At 52.0% G+C, this 19,693-nt stretch overlaps 1 protein-coding gene across 8 annotated transcripts in view; it reads right to left on the reverse strand.

Annotated features, from left to right (window-relative positions):
• MRAS (muscle RAS oncogene homolog) overlaps positions 1-19,693 on the reverse strand; it is a 52,493-nt gene that overhangs the window by 31,177 nt on the left and 1,623 nt on the right. For 4 of the 8 annotated variants that reach the window (XM_029940190.1, XM_029940187.1, XM_029940188.1 and 1 more), the window contains one exon: positions 18,966-19,133. The exons of 2 other annotated variants lie outside the window; for them this stretch is intronic. The gene's annotated coding sequence lies outside the window, so the exon portion shown is untranslated. Of the gene's footprint in view, positions 1-17,835; positions 17,910-18,965; positions 19,134-19,693 lie in introns of those variants that run through there. 2 more of the 8 variants (XM_029940191.1, XM_029940195.1) reach the window with 2 other exon arrangements.

Raw genomic sequence — 19,693 nt, forward strand, 5'->3', positions numbered from 1 at the left:
GCCACGCCAAGCCGTAATTTCCTTACCTATCAGATTAAAGGGCTGGAGTTTTTAGTTATTTGCAGCTCTAAAAGAGTCCTCAGTTCTAGATTTCAACATGAAAGGTGGTAGACACAAATGTGGGTTATGCGGCCTCACTGATTCGCACGGGGCTACAGGAGACAGTCACTGCATAACTTGTGCAGTTACAGAAGCCTGTCGTCAACATTTAGGATTTCCCTGCAGTAGGAGGAGGTACAGGTGCTTTTACACACTGCGGGTGAGCGTGGACGCCTGTCCCATTGAGAGCACACTCGCATAAACATATCAAAATCTAAAATGACAGACCCTCTCTCGAAGCTGTATGACATATGAGAACCCATGCTAAGGAGATAATCAGATGAGTGAATGGAGATGTTACAAAAAGGGGGAAACATGGAGGTGACCTAACTGCTTCGGGGAGAAGTTAAGGAAAACATTTATCTTCACAATGCAATACTAGGCAGCCATTAGAAAGGAAAAGTTTATATTAGGTACGGAAAAGACCCCAAACAGCTAGCTGCAGAACAACACATACGTATGATTGCACGTCCGTGAAGTCACCCATCTATGAATCTGTGTGTCTAGATGCGGTTCTCGGCAGAGAGAAGACTGGCAGACTTGGGGGCACCTTCTCAATTTTCAACTTGCAACAACAAGCTAACATTACATATGTATCCTGGGAAAGCTTAATATGTAGATATTCCCACGGATGGGAATAAAAGGTACAGTACAGGGAACAGAGTCGATGGAATTGCAACAGCGCTGCGTGGTGACTGATCACAGCCACCCCTGCGGTGAGGACGTAATGTCCAGAGTTGATGACTCACTATGTGGCACACCTGAAACTAATGTAACGTTGCCTGTCACCAATCCTCAAAGAAACACATTTTAAAAATGTCCCCACCAAATAAAATGTTCAGACTATCTGAAAAATGTATGACTCCGTGTTCTTTGAGTGGGGATTTAAGCTCCTTTTACGCCGGGTATCAGGCCTGTCTGGTGCTGCATCCACCCAGGGGGGTAAAGGTGGGACACGCCGAAGCTTTGGGGAACTGAGCTCTCCCACGTGATGAGAGATGACGTAAGGGGCTGCTGGACAATTGGAAGAAAACAGGAATGGGGAGAGGAGGTCAAGGCCCGGCTCCCTCTCGCCTTTGCCTCTCAGGTTTTGGGGAGTGAGGTGTTGGCAGGGTCCCCTCACTGTCCTTCCTTACCCATCGTCTTGGCCTTGGGTGGACAGTGACACTGGGCCAGGGTGACCACATTTGCCTATGAAAAAGGCTCTTTTTAAAGCTCCCTTCCATTCTCTGTTGGCAACGACATAAATAAAAAGTACTCCGTGGGTGGGAAGGTATCAAGAAGGAAAATTCTTTCTCTTGATTTTCTTCTCAAAATAAAACAAGCGAAGAAATACACCAATAAGTATATGATAGAGGACACGAACGGAATCATTGAGGTGGTGCTCAGACCACCCACAGGGGAATTACCTGGGGACCTGCTTGCCAAGCAAGGCAGCTAGCAGGAAATGGTCAGATGAAGGGCTCCTTCCTTTCACAGAGTCCGCACTCAGGGGGCGAGCTCCCAAGAGACCACAGGCAGCCAACTCGGGGTTCCCTCCCAACTAAGACTCAATGGAAGCGGGTTAGAATGCACAGCACAAAACTTGGAGAGGATCCCTTGTGGCGAAAAACCCTTTAGCGCTGCTCACAGCTGATGGGCCAAGTTCCGGCTCCTCCACTGGACATTTGAGGCTGTCACTGGTGCTATGACCTCTCCAGCAGTAGTTAGGCCACAGCCTCTCACACTCCACTCTCTCTTTCTCTCGACCAGCTTTGTGTTCACCCAGTGTACCCTGAGGTCGCACGGAGTCCTCTGCAGAAGTCCAGGGTTCCCTCAGGGATCACACACCTCTTCACAGGTCAGGCCTGGGCCCGGGAATCCCCTCATATGGGGGGTATCACCTTCTAGTCTGTACCCTGTAGTTCCTTATGCAGAGAGCACGAGCATGCTTGAAATCTACACTTAAAGTGCACAAAAGGCAGGACTGCATCTTGTCCCTCTCTGTGTCACCAAAGCCTAACAGAGCATCAGTAAGGAGCAAAGTCTAGCCAAAGGAATTAGAGGCTCAGTGCTGGCATTTCTGAACAACTAACAGACCACCTACTATCCACAGCGTTGGCTCTGACCATGCACAGGGCTAAGGGGCAACCCTGCCAGCCAGGAGTTAGGACTGTCTCCCTCCTTCCACCAAGTCACACCAATCACACAGAAAAGCCCTTCCGAAAGCAAATATGGGTCCAGGAAGAAAAGAAGGTGTTGCAGGGACAGGAGAATGAGTCCAGAACTCCCCCAATTCTAAAGGCTCTTCTCCTCATGGGCAGGTTTTTCCAGGCTTCAACCTCCCCCCAAATAATCCCTGACTCAGTGATGTCCTTGTAAGTGCATGCACCACACTCCTACAAAATAGGCTGGACTCAGTGGTAAAAAGAAAGATTTTTTTTTTTAAGTCACCACAGGCTATGACGTAAGTCACCACAGAATAAAAAGGTGGTTGGTGGTTAAGGAGCAAAATGCTTACATTCACAAGACCGCCCCCTCCTCTCCAGCCTGTTCCACTAGAAGCACAGAGCTCTTTCTAGATCTTCTTAGATTAGAGATCATTCTAGAATGTTAGTTCTTTACCATTTATGGATCACGGATGGCCCCTCTGAAGTGGAAAGGAAGTGTAAGGTGGACCTAGGGTCTCTCTTTAAAGTTCCTCCACCAGTTTTCTATACTAGATACTCTCCTCCGGACCCACTGAGGGATGTTGGGCAAGCTACTGTTCACAGCCTCAGTTTCCCAATTTGTAAAATGGGGTTGGTTAGAAAATTACTTTGAAATAATTGGAAAATATGTTGCAGGATTGCTCTAAGCATGGAATTAAAATTATGAGATGTTCCCAGCTCAGAGAAGGTGCTTAAATGTTCGTTCTTGCGCCTTGCTTTGTTCCCAGGAGAGATTTCCTCCAGCCCTCCTCCCTCCCTCCCTCTCTCAATTCCCCTTCGTCCACGCAGAGGCTCCCCCATCACTGGCCCTGCTGCCATCCCAGCTCCACTGGAGGCCTGTGTGGGCTCGTCACCCATCACTCACAGCACCGTTTCTATGGGCAATGGCTGCGAGGCTCTCGGTAGCCCCCTCCACTCAGAAACCAACTTTTGGAACAGCAGCCACTTGGGCGGTGCCGGCTGAGTGCTGGTTCCCATGGCAACCAGCGCTCCCAGATCCCCTCCCAGTCCACAGGCAACTCAAACCCTGGCTCATACTGGAAACTTCTTCCTCAAAGACAGCAGCGCTGCCTGGACGATTTTAATGACACATATACAAAAACTTTGGGCATCTTTCACCAGAGAAATAAGCTTTTTTTTTTTTTTTTTTTTGGCTGCCATCTTTCACTCCCTTTCTCTCTCAGGATTAGCACCATCTTGCAAGGTTTAGAGTTGTTTCCTGAATGGCAGACTCATCTCCCTAAGTAGCTCAGAAGCTCCACCAGGACAAGAGTCACATCTCCTCATTCCTATGCCTTTTATGGGCCCAGGCAGGGCCCAACCCACAGAAGGCTCAGGGTTTATTCACGGACTCACTGCTGGATACTGCCCCAGGGAAGCCTTCTACCCACCCAGCCGTCCCTTAGACCAAGAAGCAGGGAGTGATGCTCCTAGGAGGTGGGGGCTAGGTGGACAGATGACCCCACAATAATCTCTTCACCCAGCAAATTTCAAGGTGTGCTTGGAGGGTTCCAGACCTCCTGAGGACAGTCTTGTACAAAGCCTCCCTTGGTTCTCAGGGGGCCACTGGGGACAGGGATGTCATTAATAGCCTATGACTACAGTCAGGTAGCTTGAGTTCTTTTTTCATGTTTGTTTATTTATTACTTTTGAGAGAGAGAGAGCACAAGCAGGCAAGGGGCAGAGAGAGACACACAACCGGAAGCAGGCTCTAGGCTCCGAGCTGTCAGAACAGAGCTAGACATGGGGCTCAAACTCACAAACTGTGAGATCACGACCTGTGCCAAAGTCAGACACTTAAATGACCGATCGAGCCACCCAGGCGTCCCCAGGCAGCTTGAGTTCTATTTGTGACTCTGCTATAGACTCCCTGTGTGACCTGGAACAAGTTTCTCAATTTCCAGGAGCCTGTCTCCCCACCTATAAAACAGGAGAACAGGACGCTCAAGAACGTGTGAGGTTCCTGTGAAAAAAACCTGAGGGCCCCTCAGCAAGGGCATATTTGTACTGACAGGTAAAGGGCTGGGTCCCCGGTCCCCCTCCAGCCTGGTAGACCCCAGTGGTTTGGACCACTTGCCTGCCCTACCCACAGCCCTAAGAGCACCTGCACCGCACAGGGCCACCCGAGGACCCGATACAGTAGCCAATATAAAAGATGAGGACAACACAGGGCTCCAGCAACCCCCAAAAGAGCAGTGTCCAGGGGCTAGGGTCCTTTACCAAATCTGATCCATTCTCCCAGATTCCCAGTTTCTAGGGCTCCTACAGAGCTTGTTTCCCAAAATAACAGCCCAAAACATCCCCCATTTTTGTAAGTGGGCACATATAAAAGAGATAGCTTTGGGGTGCCTAGGCGGCTCAGTTGGTTAGGCGTCCGACTCTTGATTCCGGCTCTGGTCATGATCTCCTGGTTCATGAGTTCAAGCCCCATATCAGCCTCTGCACTGACAGCATAGAGCCTGCTTGGGATTCTCTCTTTCTCTCTCTTTCTCTCTCTGTCCCCTCCCCCATTCATGCTTGCTCACCCCCCTCTCTCAAAATAAATAAATAAACTAAACAAACAAACAAAAAGAAAGAGCTTTGCCTGCAGACATTGTCAAGGGGGTCCATGGGCTCCCTGGCCTCCCTGTGCAGCCCATGCCCGCAGCCAGCCCCATTTCCAAAGCAGTGCCATATAGTTCTGGCCAGAACAACCAATGCCCAGGAGAGGCTCCATAGCAGTCCATTCCCCACCATTCAGCGGGCACCTGCAAGGGACTGGCTGGACCCCAAAGGTTCTGCTGGAAACCTTCATCCAAACTGCCTTAAGTTCCTGGGGTGATTAGTTTTACAGCATCGTGGGGCTCTTCTTTGACTGTCATGGTGATTTCACTAACCCACAGGGCACTCTTCATCCTTGTCCGTAGCTTCCCTGGCCCTGACTAAAGGACCATGGATTTTTGGAGCTGGGACAGTGGCCAACCCAGAGCCTCCCCCAGAGATGCTGCTGACTTGATCAAAAGTTTAATTGTCACTGCTTTTCACTTCTCTACTAATTATTTTTAAATATAATATATTGTCAAATTGGTTTCCATACAACACCCTATCCTAATTACTTTATTTTTTTTATAATAGTTTATTGTCAAATTAGTTTCCATATAACACCCAGTGCTTCTCCCCACAAGAGCCCCCCACCATGACCACCACCCCTTCCTCCGCCCCCTCCCCTTTCAGTCCATGGTTCGGGACACAGATCAAGGGAGACTACTGAATCCTGGAGACGAACCATATCCTAATTACTTTAAAGATCCCTCCCAATCCTCTCAGTTGAACCGGTAAGTTGTCTGACAGCTAAGGCTGGAGAAGGGGGAGAGCTCACTGTTAATGGAACTGCTGCAGAGTGTATGAACTTTCAATTGCTTTGAGCTGAATCAGCTCTGGGAAGCTAATCTCAGCTCCATGATGTCTGGGTGTGCCCAGCTCAGGGGGATGAGGACACGCTGGGGGGAGTGACCCCACCCTGCGGAGGAAATGGCTCTGCATTCCAGGAGCTGCCCTTCCCTTCTGCACAATTCCCAGAAATGGGCAGCTTCCCCAGGGCTGCTGCCTTGCGGGCTGAGCGTCAATGGTGTGCAGTGCTGCGGGGGTCTCGGCTACTTGGTATATCCATCCCTTAGGACTTCCCTCTCCTCTCCCCAAGACCTTGCTCCTGACGCTGCCTCACATCGCTGCTAATCCCGGCCCAGCTGTGTCACCGTCCCATATGCACCTCCAGGAAGCCACCAGCGCATTCAGCTCATGCCGGTATCAAGACTTAACCACCCACCCAACCGTGTGTGCGTTATTTTGTGCGACAAAGGACCTTAATCGCCACTGGCTTTTAGATGGTGAGTATGTGGTGTGGGTGCCCCTTCTCCCATTCCCAGAGCCACACAGGCATCATCGACCACTGTCCTCTTCCTGCTTATTCTTAGAACGCTTTTTGATGCAGCACCTTGGCAGCCAGAACCAGGTGACTGATCCAGAGAGGAAACTTGTTTGCCACCCTAGATCTTACCCACCACTTTCCCGGTTCCCTCCAAAACATACCATGTACTTGCTGGTTGGGGGCTTGCAGGACCTTCGGGGGAGCCCGCCTGGTTGTCTCTGGAGAATCCTACTACCCAAGTCTTGTGTTAATACATCAGCCTCTGCTTTTCTACCCCATCAAATCCAAACTCCTCCGCCAGGACCACACCTGGACTGCTGGCAGAGATGGTCAGACAGGGATCCAGAGATCCAGGCAGTGTTTGAAGTAAGCTGCGGGGAGGAGGCGGGGGATGCAGTGACCTTGGCCTCACTCACGACCCGCAAGTACCATGTGCTTCCTCGTATCACTGCTCGTCTTACCCACTAGCCCGAGAGTGCCTCCTGACCGGGCCTGGAGCTAAGCCACTTATGTCCCAGCAGTGTACGTCCCGGAGCATATGTGTAGAAACACCTACTGTAATAATTACAAGAGTGGTCAATACTAAAGTCAACTAACAATTAATTAATTAATGTAAGTGATGTGTCTGATGCTGGTGGAAGATTTTACCACATTAGCTCATTTAGTTCTCACCACAGCCTTATGTGGTATGACTTCGACTATCCTCATTTTACAGTTGAAGAAACTGAGGCACAACAAAGCAAACTAACTTTCCTGAGGCCATCCAGCTAGAAAGGGGCAGTGCCGGGCTCTGAAACCACGGGTACAGCTCCACACCCCGTGGCTAGCCCATCACCCTAGGCATTTTCTCATAGTTGGCGAAATGGTGAGTGGATACAGCATCAGGCCAGGCCAGAGGCGGCAGGTCCAGGAGTGCTGGGAAGAGGTTAGCAGCGAGCCAGGAGAGTGAGGCTGAGTCAGACAGGCCTCCAACGCCACGTCCCTGCCTCTGTGGGGGTGGCAGCCGAGCAGGTCAGGGCCCAAGAGGCATCCAGGGCAAATACTAGTCACTTGGAACAGGCATGTCCCCGCTCCCAACTGGGACAAAGTCTGCCAAACAGAGTACAGGTCTTCAGAACAATGTGTCCCCCCCCCCCCGCCCCCCCTCCCCCGGCAACTCCAGCTCATGGGGCACTGCCACGGGATCTCTCAGCCTCAAAGCTCCGGCCCCAGTAACCCCCACAGTGTCCCCATGTCCTACCACTATAGGGAGGGTGGCCGGAACTCCCTCCGGGCAGGGCTGCCACCTGGGTCACAGCTCCCATCAGTGGCAGCTAGGGCAGAAAGGAGGAAGTGGCTTTACGATTAAATTCTTACTCTCAGACCCTGGGGCCTATTAGTCCTTTCCCAGGGTTGGGGTCGGGGCAGGGTCCTGCAGCCAGCCTCAGCGGAGGAGAACTCTGCTGCCTGCACGCCCTCCGGGAAAGTCATTCTGGCAGTCTCCCCGCCAGCGAGGGGCAGCTTCGCACTCTGGGAGTCCCCAAAGACCCAAAGAGAGGGCCCTCAGGCTCCCCAGAGCCTGGCAGGCAGCTGTCCTCTTCTCTCCTCATTCTGACGAGGCTGCCCCTTCATAGCTCAGGGTGGCGGGGGGGGGGGGTTTGCTGCTCATGTTCAACCCTTCTCAAAATGGACTCAGCCAACAGCCAGCCCCCTTGAGATCCCCCATCCCGCCTTTCTGCCCTCTTCCTCCCCCAGCAGCTAGCTCACACACCCCTCGACCTCAGATCCAGGGCCAAGGCGTAGCAAGTCTGCTACTCATGGCAGGTGCTCCTCAGTGGCTCAGCTCTGCCCCCCTTACCCTCCCACCACTCCAGCACTATCACTCCTCAACCAACTCGGAGCATGTTGCTCCTCCGGGAAAAACCGCCCACAGGTGCTGGAAGCTCTCCGCTGACCAGATCATTCCAGGCCCTCCCTGAACAGCCACCAGCACCACTGGCCCCCTCCTGCAGCCTCTCTGCAGATGCCTAGTACGGAGTTCTTGAGGACAGACCTGGTGCCTAATATGTCAGAGGCTCCAGCCCCTGGCAGGGCACCTCGGGGTCTGCCAATGAACGTTCCCTGCCTGCCTTGCCTTTTCACCTTTCCTCCACCTGCAAAGACATTCCATCTAGAAGGAAGAGCCTCTTTGTTTCCCCAGCCTCCTGAGATGATCCCTTCCTCTCGGGCCCTGTCTTGCCTTCTAGGCCTCTATCCACACAACCCCCTCACTTGTGACTAGGGACTGCCAGCAAGGTGGCAGGGCCAGGGTGCCCTGCAGCCATTATGCCATTTGACTCCTCAAGGCCACCGGCCACCGCACCAGGAAGGCGCTGTGGAGCACCTGCCAGCGAAAAATCCTGAGGTCACAGAGGTTCTGTGGCTTATCTGGTCTTCGAGTCTGACCACAAGGCTCCCAGCTCAGCCACAGGACCGTTCTACCTCCCCCTCCACTTCTCCCTTCAAATCTAGGAGCTGGGGAGCTATTTCCCAGTCACTGTACCCCAATAGGGTAGGGCAGGGGTCTGAGGGCCGGACCTCATCTCTGTTACCTCGCTAGCGCCTGGGCACAGCTTTCTGGACAGACGCACTGCAGGGGTCTGCTATCTGCATTTCCACAATGCAGGGCTGACACTGGGAGGCGGCTGGAATCCTTGCCCAGGTAGAGGGTAGGGCAGAGATGGTGTGGGCACCATACCTGATGGGCCAGCTGGGTCCCAGAGTAGGGAATGCTGGCTCTCATAAGGGACATATCATGTGAGAAGTTCCACTGGACACACATGGGCACCGGCCCATCACAAGAAGTAGGTGACAGTGAGGGGCCCCTGCAGCTCCCAGGTCCCAGCTCCCTGACCACTCCCCCTGCTGCTCTGAGGATGCCACACCCGGTCCTGGAGGCTGCGGGGGCAGCAAGGCAAATCTTTTGGTACTGTCTTTCCCCTAAGTGGTGTGTATGTGTGTGCAGAGCACAGCTCCACAGTCTGTCCTTCAGGGCTGTGTCAGCCCAGACCTGCCTGTCTCATGGAACCACGGCCTCACACTAGCACACTAGGAAGTAAGGAGCCCAGCAGATGGGCAGGGGTGGTGACAGACAGCACAGGGAAGGCCTGGAGGCCGGGGACAGGCTTCGCTCTGTGTGAGCAGCCCCCTGCTAAGAGATGGACACTTCCTGCCAGGTCCGACTATGGCTAAACTCCAGCCCTCCAATCTTGGCTGACCTACTATCTGAACTGCTTTCCCTTGCAGACACAGAAAGAGGCACTCAGAAGACAAGTGAACATCCAACCTCACATGTTCGCAAAGACCAAGTCTATAAATGAGAGAAGGGGGCGGGTGCAGGCAGCAGGGAGCAGTGGGGCCTGTGGCAAGTAGGAGACTGCTCTTACCTTCCACCGACGGACTGCTCCAACATGAGCCTATCTGCAACGGGGTTGCCTGATAGCCTAAATTGTTTAAGAGTAGCCAGGAATCTGAATGTTTATGTGAAACCGAGTTCTTGATGTTAGCTACCCATTAAAAAGTTTTATACATCGTACAAGCCGAACAAATCCCCCCCTGGGTGGCTCCGACCCACGAGGGTGCCAGCCCCCAGCCCTGGCTACCTCAAGCGTGCATTAGCATGCACACACATCGAGTGGGGGCTGACGACTCTTTGCACGGCCCCGGCCTGGCTTTGGCCACATGAGGTTAAAGGACGTGGAAACGGCACTGAGGAGCAGCAGCAGGGGTTACTCAGCCTGGAGACTCTGCAGGTGCAGAGTCATGGGGGGGAGGGCACGCAGCCCACCAGAGGTTCAGAACCCAGGGAGGCAAAGGGCAGAAAGACATATTCAGAAACGACCACTGCTTTGATTTGTTTCTATCATTTATATTGATGATGTTAAGGACATTCCATGAAAACGGTTAAAACTTTTATGTTGAACCAAAAATGAGAAAGAAACAAGGTCCAGGCTCTTGCCTGAGGTGGGGAGAAGCAACCTAATCTCCATTTTAAAAGAGTAACCAGACTGCAGAGATCTGGGCTGGAGCAAAATAAAAGGGAAACTTCCTGAAAACGAGGTGGGCATGACAATGAGCAGCTGGCGAGGTGCGGGGTTTCCCTCACGAAGGCCAACGAAGCAGGACCTAGGAAGGAACAGGGTCCAGCAGCCTGGCTCTGGAGGGGTGCACAGGGCTGGTGGTGGGACACTAACTTTTCAGGGACCCTCTCAAACTCCCAATTTTAAGCCCACTCAGCTGGAAAGGCAACTTTTCACACCCCCCACTCCCCAAGTGCGAAATATTACTGCATTTCTCCCGCCGACCTCACCAGCCTAGCCAGGCCAGACAGCTGTGCCCTGAGTGGGGGAGGGGGCAGTGGGCACAGCTGGCAGACCTTGTCTATTCCCACAGGGTGGGTCCCATCCAGGAGCTGCCACTGACCTCCCACCTGTTTTTTTCCCCAAATACAGCACTTTTATCAAAAGTCCCACATCAAAACATTTGCCCCTCCGCTAGGTATGTGGCCTCAGGCCGCTGCTCAATCTGTTTGTGCCCCCTTCCCCACTTGACAGAGAGATCCCAGCCCCTGAGATGGACTGAAGTATTACTGCTCCTGCTGCCTGGCCATCCCAGGATTTCACAAGGAAGTACATTTTGTTTCTGATGATGGAGAAATGATCAGAAGCCACAATCCATGTCAACTTGCTGCAGAAATGTAGAGAAAGGGGGAAGCTTCAGAGCTATGCCCCACTCTATAGCCCATCTCATGGGGACCATCCCAGGGGCATAAATCCGGAGACAGAGCATATGTTAGGAGCATGGGAGTGGGTCCTACGCGTCCAGTTCTGAATCCTGGGTGCGGCACGTACCGGCCGTGTAACCTTGGAAAACATGATAAACCCCTCGATGCAAAACTACTCTTGGTAGTAGCTGCAGCCAGCTGCAGGTGCAATCAGGCGGAGTCCTGTGGCCAAGGATGGATCATTATAATGCCTGCTGACCACATCCTCAGCACTTTACATCTACTCCCCTGAGCACGCCCTACCACACCCCAGACGAGGTTACATTCTTCCGGAGACTCAGCTCTCCTTGATAGCACTTCACATGCTCCTTCTCAATTCCTTACTGATGTATTGTGTCAGCTCCCTGAACATAGGGCCTGTCCTCTGTCCTATTCTGCACTGTCCCTCGGGTGCCCAGATCTGCCTGACACAGAGTAGGTGCTCACTAAATATCTGTTGATTCACGTTAACTGTAATCCTCATGGCTATGCTGCAAGATGCTCTAAGGGGAAGGAAAAAAAAGTTACACCTGATTTCGGTCTGGTCATTGGGAAAGAAGGCCTAACTTCAGACTGATGGATCTCGTGCTGAAGGTGCTAGCTTACACCTAGCTAACGGTGTAAGGTTAGGCTGCAGAACTCTTGCTTACAAAGGCTCTTGGGTGGCTCTTTTCTGAGGCCAAAGCACAGGCTCGCAGCCTAGTCCAGGACCAATGTCATCACTGCTTTGCAACCAAAAGTAATGGAAATTTGTAGTTCTCAGAAGTTCTGGGGGAAAGTGTCCAGGAAAATTGGTCCCTGGAAAATGGCAGTAAACTAGGCTTGACAAGACAGGCAGGCAGAGAGAAATCCTTTAAGGGTGAGCGGGCAAGAGGAGGCTGTCTACTACTCAGTTTTAACTCCTGCCCTGTTCTGAGCGATGGGTAACCCCCTTTCTTCTGAGCTCTTGGTGTTAGCCTGGTACACACACTAGCCATGGCCTAGTGGGGCTTAGGGAACGAGGAAGCCAAGCCGACTGTACACATGCATGGGGCAAAGCGGGACAGCTGACCAGGGAGAGCACACGGGCAGCAGACCTGGGCCCCGCCCTGAAATCCTAAGAAATACTGCAGATAAGGAGTGTTTTCATCAATGCCTGGGTAAGTATTAAAGAAAAATAAATGACACACTCAGAGAACTTCTACAAGGAGCAAAACCTTTGGGAAGAATGAAGAAATCCTGGGGAGAGCACCCCCCCATTTCCACAAACGTGGGATGCCGCCTGATCCAGGATAAATAGGTCAGGAAGAACGGGATGGGGTGGCTGGACATCTGCATTGTTACCTGTTGGGGACCAGGCAAGGGAGGCTCACTCGGGTGGGGGGACAAGCCAAGGTCACATGATGACAGGTAGTGGGGCAGAAATTGGAGCCAGGACCCTCCGGCCCTGCAGTCCTGCTCTATCCCGCTCTCCTGTGGATCTTCTGAGGCAGGAAAGGAAGACTGAGCCTCTGCCCCTCTGGCTGCCAATTCTGCGGCCCTGCTGGTGGTCCCAGACCTGGCCTGGGGCCCTCTCCTTCCACACGAAGAGGCTCTCCCAGCCCTCCGCCCTGGCTTTCCTATTCACTCACACCAACCCTAAATAGAAAAATGTCCCTGTTAAATGCTTTATTAGAATGGTTATTTTGTTGGACTGCCAAGTGACCCACTCCTGCTCCCCCTTTCCATCCCTCCAGCCGTCCCCAGTTTGAGTCCAGAAGTAAAACAAAGGCTTTGTTTCTTTATTTTGATTTCCTCTGTAAAATCTCAAACATGCAGGAAACACCCACCCAGTCCCAGATAAGTGGACTCAGGCCGCTGTCCTCTGTGGGCAGGCGGGGTCGGGGTCAGTGAGTGGGGGTGGACGGGAAGGTTCTGATGCCAGCTGACCTTAGCTCCCTGGGAGGCCAGAGGGCACCTGGGGCCTGGCTTCCTGGAGAAGGGCTGGGTGTGAGGAGCACCAGGCCTTCCCAGCTCCTCTGCCCAAGGAGCCTCAACCTGAGGAATGTGGGTGTGGAGTGATGGCTGAGAAGACAGATCTCACACAGCTATTTTTTCATATATGCCCCCCAAGGCTTTGGGACAGTGGCTCCACCCTTTTCCATCATCTCTGGTCACAATAAAGCCAGCCTTGAAAGAAGAACATGATAGAGGCTATTTTAGGCAGCTGAGCCGACTTGTGAGAGAACGGTCCTTGCCAAGAAAGATGGGCTCGCCTCTGTCTCTTCCGTGGGCCCTGCATTTCCAGCGGAACTCAGATATCCAGGGGTGAATGCGCGGGTTACCTAGGAGGGGGAATTTTCAAGAAGGTATGATGCAATTTTCCAAAGGATTAAAAAAAAGAAACCTAAATGGAACTAAAATTAATTTTGCCTTTGAAATGAATATATAACGGTCTGGGGAGGCAAGAACGTGTCCCTTGACCCCCTGAGAATGATTAGCTCTGGTAGGGTGGGTGGGCCTCCCCAGCTCCACCCACCAGCCCTCTAGCGACCTCCACGCGATCCGCATGCCCACAGACATTTCCGCTGCTTGGTACTTGGGGAGACTCTGGGTACTTGGTATAGCAGGGACAGCCTGTACCAAAATACACAGCAGATCCTTATGAAGCCAGAACTTTTCTTTTCAAAGTGGGTGCATTTCAAATAAAAAGGCTTTCTCCATGGGGGTGGGGGTGGGGGGAGGGAGGCAATAGCACTTCCAGAAGGTACTCTATTCTGTTCCACTGACCTACCTACTCCTATGCCAGGGTCACACCACTTTACCCTGGTTTTGTCAGATTTTAGCATCTGCAGGAGCAGCCCTTTCTCCTTACCCATTAAGGGTCTGGCAGCAAGGGAGTAAAATGCTCATATTTGATTCTGATATTTCATTTTGTACTTTAAGATGGATTTACAGGGGGCAAAATGAGAGACAGAGAAACAGAACAATATTGCAGTAATTTAAGTGAGCAATGTGAAGGCCGGAGCCAGAGTAGAGATGGTCAGAAATAAGGGAAAGAGGGGCGCCTGGGTGGCTCAGTAGGTTTAGTGTCTGACTGCAGCTCAGGTCATGATCTTACGGTTTGTGAGTTCAAGCCCTGCATAGGGCTCTGGGCTGACAGCTCAGAGCCTGGAGCCTCCTTCAGATTCTGTGTCTCCCTCCTCTCTGCCCCTCCCCGACTCGTGGTGTGTGTGTGTGTGTGTGTGTGTGTGTGTATCTGATGAATAAACTTAAAATATTTAAACAAAGAAATAAGGGAAAGAATTAATTAGACATAATCCAAATCATCACGTTATAAAAGAGAGAGACGCAGGCCTAGTAACATAACATGTATATGTATTTCTGTATAACCAAATAGGAACTGGTTTCAGACCATTTTTAACTGCCTTCCCCGGTGCAGTCCCTGGCTGCTTTCATTGGAAGACAAACTCCAATGAGCAGGTCCTGAGGTCCTGGGGCTCCCCGCTGGCCCATTTCAACCCATTCTTACCACTTAATAAAGAAGACTTGGGGGCCACCTGAGGTCCCCATGTTGTTTTATGAAATTAGCTCAAATCTTCGTCCCCTGTCATGACTCCCTGGGTGCGGATGGTGTTTCCGGAAGTTTTTGAATCTCTTCTGCAAAGCTTTCAGAAGCGTGACTCTGCTAACTGCTGTAACCCAAAGCTCAAGCTTCGAGGGGGTGGTGCAGACCCAGGCCCCGCATGGGAATCATGCAGGGGTGGACAGCAGAACAGCTGGGTGAGGGGCTGTCTGGTCGGCACATCAGGGAGAGGCGCCCTTCCCGCCTCAGCAGGGCCCAGGCCCAGGCACTGGCGCTCCCCTTCCGTGGCAGCCGCAGGGGCAAAGCCAGGGGTTGGAAGGGTACCACACTGCCCTTTATGGTAATTCTACACTGCAGAATAGAAAATGGATTTTGCTAAGATTTGTGTAAGATGAGCTGCCTAGCAAATCACTGCCATCTAATTATAAAAAGAAAATTATGTTTCTTTTCTCTCTGTTCCAAATATATATGTCTACCATTTAAATGGCAGTCGCTTTGCGCGGGCGTGGCCAAACTGTGCTCTGCAGCCTGGCCTGAACCCACAGTGGCCAAGACAGGTGCTTCTTAGAGCAGGTCCACTTTTTTGACAGGGGTAAATCCGGCAGCGCCCACTCGCCCTGCTCCCCAGTGGTGTCTCCCCAGCTCACAGCAACCTGGACGGAGGCACTGGGGGCACCTGCTGAACTAGATGGGGACAGGAGGCCGGAGGAGCCAGTACGCAGAAACTCAGGGGCCCGGCTCCAAAGTCCGCCTCAGGCTGAGGCCAGGGCCCAAACCAGCAGGGCCCAGTGACCAGGGAAACCAGTCCCACCTTCCCATGCAAAGGATGGTGTGCCCACTAAATGGCTGCATCTGTTCATTTTGGGTACCGGCATGTGGTATTTGTCGTATCATCCTTTACATTTTAATGTTTTTATTTTTCATAATTAAAAAACAAATGATGGGGGTGCCTGGGTGGCTCAATCGGTTAAGTGTCTGGCTTCGGCTCAGGTCATGATCTCACGGTTCGTGGGGTCGAGCCCCGCATCAGGCTCTGTGCTGAAAGCTAGCTCAGAGCCTGGAGCCTGCTTCTGGTTCTGTATCTCCCTCTCACTCTCTGACCCTCCCTGCTTGCACTGTCTCTCTCTGTCTCTCAAAAATAAATAAAAAACATTTAAAAATTTAAAAATAGAATAAAATAAAAAACAAATGACTTAGGGGTTCGCAGTTGACAGTAAGATTAATGGGAGTCAGGGGAAACCACCGCCGCCCAGCCTCTCTCTGCCTCCCTTCACCAGCCAGCTGCTTCCACGGCTCCAGCCACCGGGTAGGGTCCTCATAGGCTGCCCCGCCCCTCTGCTCAGGGCTTGGCTCCGCTGCAGGGCTGACCCCCTATGGTCAGACCCCTGAGGGCCAGGCTCCGCGAGCACCAGGAAACAGAAGATGTGTCATTTTTAGCCTATCCAGTTCCGGGGGCACCACAGGGTCACTAACAGAAGAAGCGTGTGCCTGGGAACCAGACGGATCTGGGTCAGACTCCTGGACTCTGTTTCTCTCAGGCATTGACTGGAGGTTACCTCTTCAATCACCCTGAGCCTCCGTTTCCACACATATAAAAGGCTAACTGCAATTGCCAAGAGGCCTAGATGTGGCTAATATAGAGTATCTAGCCCACGCCCAGCCCACAAGTCTTTGAAGGGAGGGAAGGAGAAAGGAGGAAAGGAGGGGGCAGGGGAGGGACTGGAAAGAGACTGATAGTCTTTAAACCATGCCAGTCGAGGAGCAGTTGAAGAAAGTGGAGCTGGCGCTGGAGAAAAAGCAGGGCTGTCGGACATTCACGTGGTACAGAGCCAGTGCGGCAGGTTAAGGGGAGAAAGGAAGGAACTTTGCAAGGACAAGAGAGTCCCAAATGGAAAAGTGGGCGGACTGGGGGGCAGCAAGCTCCCTGTCTCTAGAGGGGTCTAGCTGAAGCCAAAGACCCACCACCACCCCTCACAGGCCGTACGGGAGGGACTCCCCTGTTGAACGTTTCCCAGACTTTGTTCAAGGTTGGGGGAGGACTTTCCCATTTGGGCCACATTTATTTACTGGTGAACTACTACTGGCTTCATCTTTACCTTAAAATCACCATACTTTTTATTTACTTTTATTTTTTAAAGTTCTTCTTATTTTTTGTAATCTCTACACCCAACATGGGGCTTGAACTCAAGACCCTGAGATCAAGAGTTGCACACTCTTCCAAATGAGCCAGCCAGGCATGCGCCCTCCCCCCATACTTTTTAACTTAAAATCTTTCTCTAATCTTAAGCTGAACAAAAGATCTATTTTTTAAAAATGGGTTTGGTGTGATTGTTTTTTACGTTTTTATTTTGAAACAGAGAGACAGAGAATGAGTGAGCTAGGGAGGGGCAGAGAGAGGGAGAGAAAGAATCCCAAGCAGGCTCCACATTATCAGTGCAGAGTCTGATGTGGGTCTCGATCTCCCAAACTGTGACATCATGATCCAAGCTAAAATCAAGAATCAGACGCTTAACCCACTGAGCCACCCAGGCACACATGCCTGGGTTTTATAACACATATAAACAAGTATGTTAACATGAAAGGATGCTGTATGTGCCCCACCTACAGTTCTCTCCCTGACCACCCTGAGAAATGCGCTGTATGGGATCTGAAACTAGACTCACCACGCTCCAGGGGCCCCTTCTGTGTCTATGATTCTGTTATCTGCGGTTACAACCCTGAGGGCAGGCAGCAAAGTCACAGATGGGGCCTGGGTCCTTGCAGCGTGGGATGCTCTTAATCCTTAGGGCCCTTTCCAGTCTCCTAAGCATGTTCTCATGCGTGTATTTCGTCTAATCCATGACAATCCTGAGGGCAGGCAGCAATGTCACAGGTGGGGCCTGGATCCCTGCGGCGCGGGATGTGCCCAGGCCCTCTACACAGTCACAGAGGACGAGAGCCAGGGCGCAGAGCTCCGAACTCTCCATCCTCAGCACATCACCGCACACCCAGATCCAGCCCTGGTGCTCTCCCAAACCTCGTGAGCTTCACAACCCAGATGTCAATCATCTGTGATGTGTCTGATCCATCCAGGTGGCCAGATGCCAAGCTCTGGAGATGAAAATATGCCCCTCTGAGTCAGAGAATGTCACTTCAGCAACCAGCAGTGACCCACACTGTCATTTGGCCAGGTGGCCATCAGAAGTCCCCACCTGGTAAAGCTACCAAAAACACCTAGAGGTCAACGAGTAGGACAGGAAAGAATTAAACACACATTGCTACTTCATGAACCCAGGGAGAGGGATGGCTGCAGAGAGCTGCCTAGGATCATGCCAACCTGCTCAGAGGCCCTGGGGGCTCAGCGGTGGGGACCAGGGATGCAGTCTCTGGGAGCAGGCGAGACCAATCTCATCATATGCAGCGGGAACACCACCTAGAAGACTGGAGATGAGCACCAAGGAATGCATGACAGGTGCCAAGGGGTGCAAGGGGTGCAGCACGCTGTCACCTCAGCCTCAACCAACGTCAGCTCTGTTGTCTGAAGCATGCACTAACCCCTCATTTTCACTCTTGACACCAGACTCTGCCATCAGAGCAGGATCACCTGGCTGGGGGTGCAGAGCCACAATGCAGATATCAGGTAACCGACAGTGAGACAATGGGGCATAGACCTGGGGGTCTAACCTGGAATCCAGGGCTTGTTGGAGATCCCTGACTCCTCTCAATTGTACGTCCAACTCTGTACACCCAGGCAACTTTTCTCTGGGTTTCTCCCTGGCATATTAAAGAGTCTGTGACCCAAAAAAAGCCAAAAACCATTGCTCTGGACACCAGACCCTCAGGCTTCTTGACTGCCTTTCCCAGGCAAAAGCTTGCTGGAAGTGGCACTAATAGTCTATCTCTGTGTACAGTGACTTCAAAAGCATCTCTGGAAGATCTAAGCTCTGCTTAATCTACCATTCCTTGGGTTTTGTTATTTGCAGCCAAAAGCAGCGCCCACCAATCCAGTACCATGAAGCCCAGTGGCAACACCCAAGATTGTGAGGGTTGGAAAGGCCAAAATTCCTCCCAGAACTTGAATTTGCTGCCCAGCCCCTAGACAATGGATACTTGCCAGGTAGCCCAGGGCACAGGGAGCTAACCCAGCTCCTCCCTTTTTCCGGTCCCCAGACAAAGGTAGCTGTCCATCTTAGATGGCTGATGCCTGCCCCAAGCCTGGCAGAGACAGAGCCTCTGCGACTCAATGCACACTCTTGATGCTTGAGAATATTCCAGCTTTGTGCAAGCACGTGTTCCCATTCAGCTCACATCAGTATGACTTGTACAAACTATACAACGCTCATGAGCAGGTATGTTTCCAGTCACTTGCAGGGAGGAACACTCCATTTGGGCACACATTTCACAAGCAGAACTGATTACAGCAGGCGTAAAATATAAAGCCAAAGTCACGCTTCCCTGAGAACTCACTTGATCCAGCAGGTTGGTCAACATGCAAATCTGACTGACGTGAGGACCAGTCACCCCAGGAGCTAGCTCGGCTCATCACAGTCCGGTAGTCCTCCCTGGTCGCAGGTGATCACGCACACTCGGGAACCAGCCCCAGAGATCTGTCACTCTGTGAGCAGCTCCGATCAACTGAAAGTGTGAAATACCTACAATTAGAGCTAATAACAGAATAAAAGTCATACCTGCCACAAAAATGTCTTCTGTGGGTGAAAGCATGAGTCGTGGAAAATGCAAAGTGCCTTTTGCCGGAGCAGAGCAGGCGAGCCTGGAGGACTCCTGCTTCACCAGGCTTCAGCAAGGACTCGCACGCTCCTCTCCATAAAGAAATGTTGACGCCAGGGGTGGGGGGCAGTTTCTGCTACAGCACCCGGCATCGTCAAAACCACCAGTCTTCAAAAAGGCTGGCAGACCCTGCATCCTTGAAAACCCGGGAGCAACAAGGCCTACCACCTCCTGACCTGGCAGAGAAAGTACAAAACTACACCATAAACCACAGACAGAGAAACTCACTGGCAGCTGGGAGAGAGAACAGACCCGAGGTTGAAAACCATGGCCCACATCACTCATCATCAGGGAAACACAAATCAAAACCACACTGAGATACCACCTCACACCAGTCAGAGTGGCTAAAATGAACAAAGCAAAAGACTACAGTTGTTGGAGAGGGTGTGGAGAGATGGGCACCCTCA

Source organism: Suricata suricatta, chromosome 5, assembly GCF_006229205.1.
Source record: "Suricata suricatta isolate VVHF042 chromosome 5, meerkat_22Aug2017_6uvM2_HiC, whole genome shotgun sequence".
Classification (NCBI taxonomy): Eukaryota; Metazoa; Chordata; class Mammalia; order Carnivora; family Herpestidae; genus Suricata; species Suricata suricatta.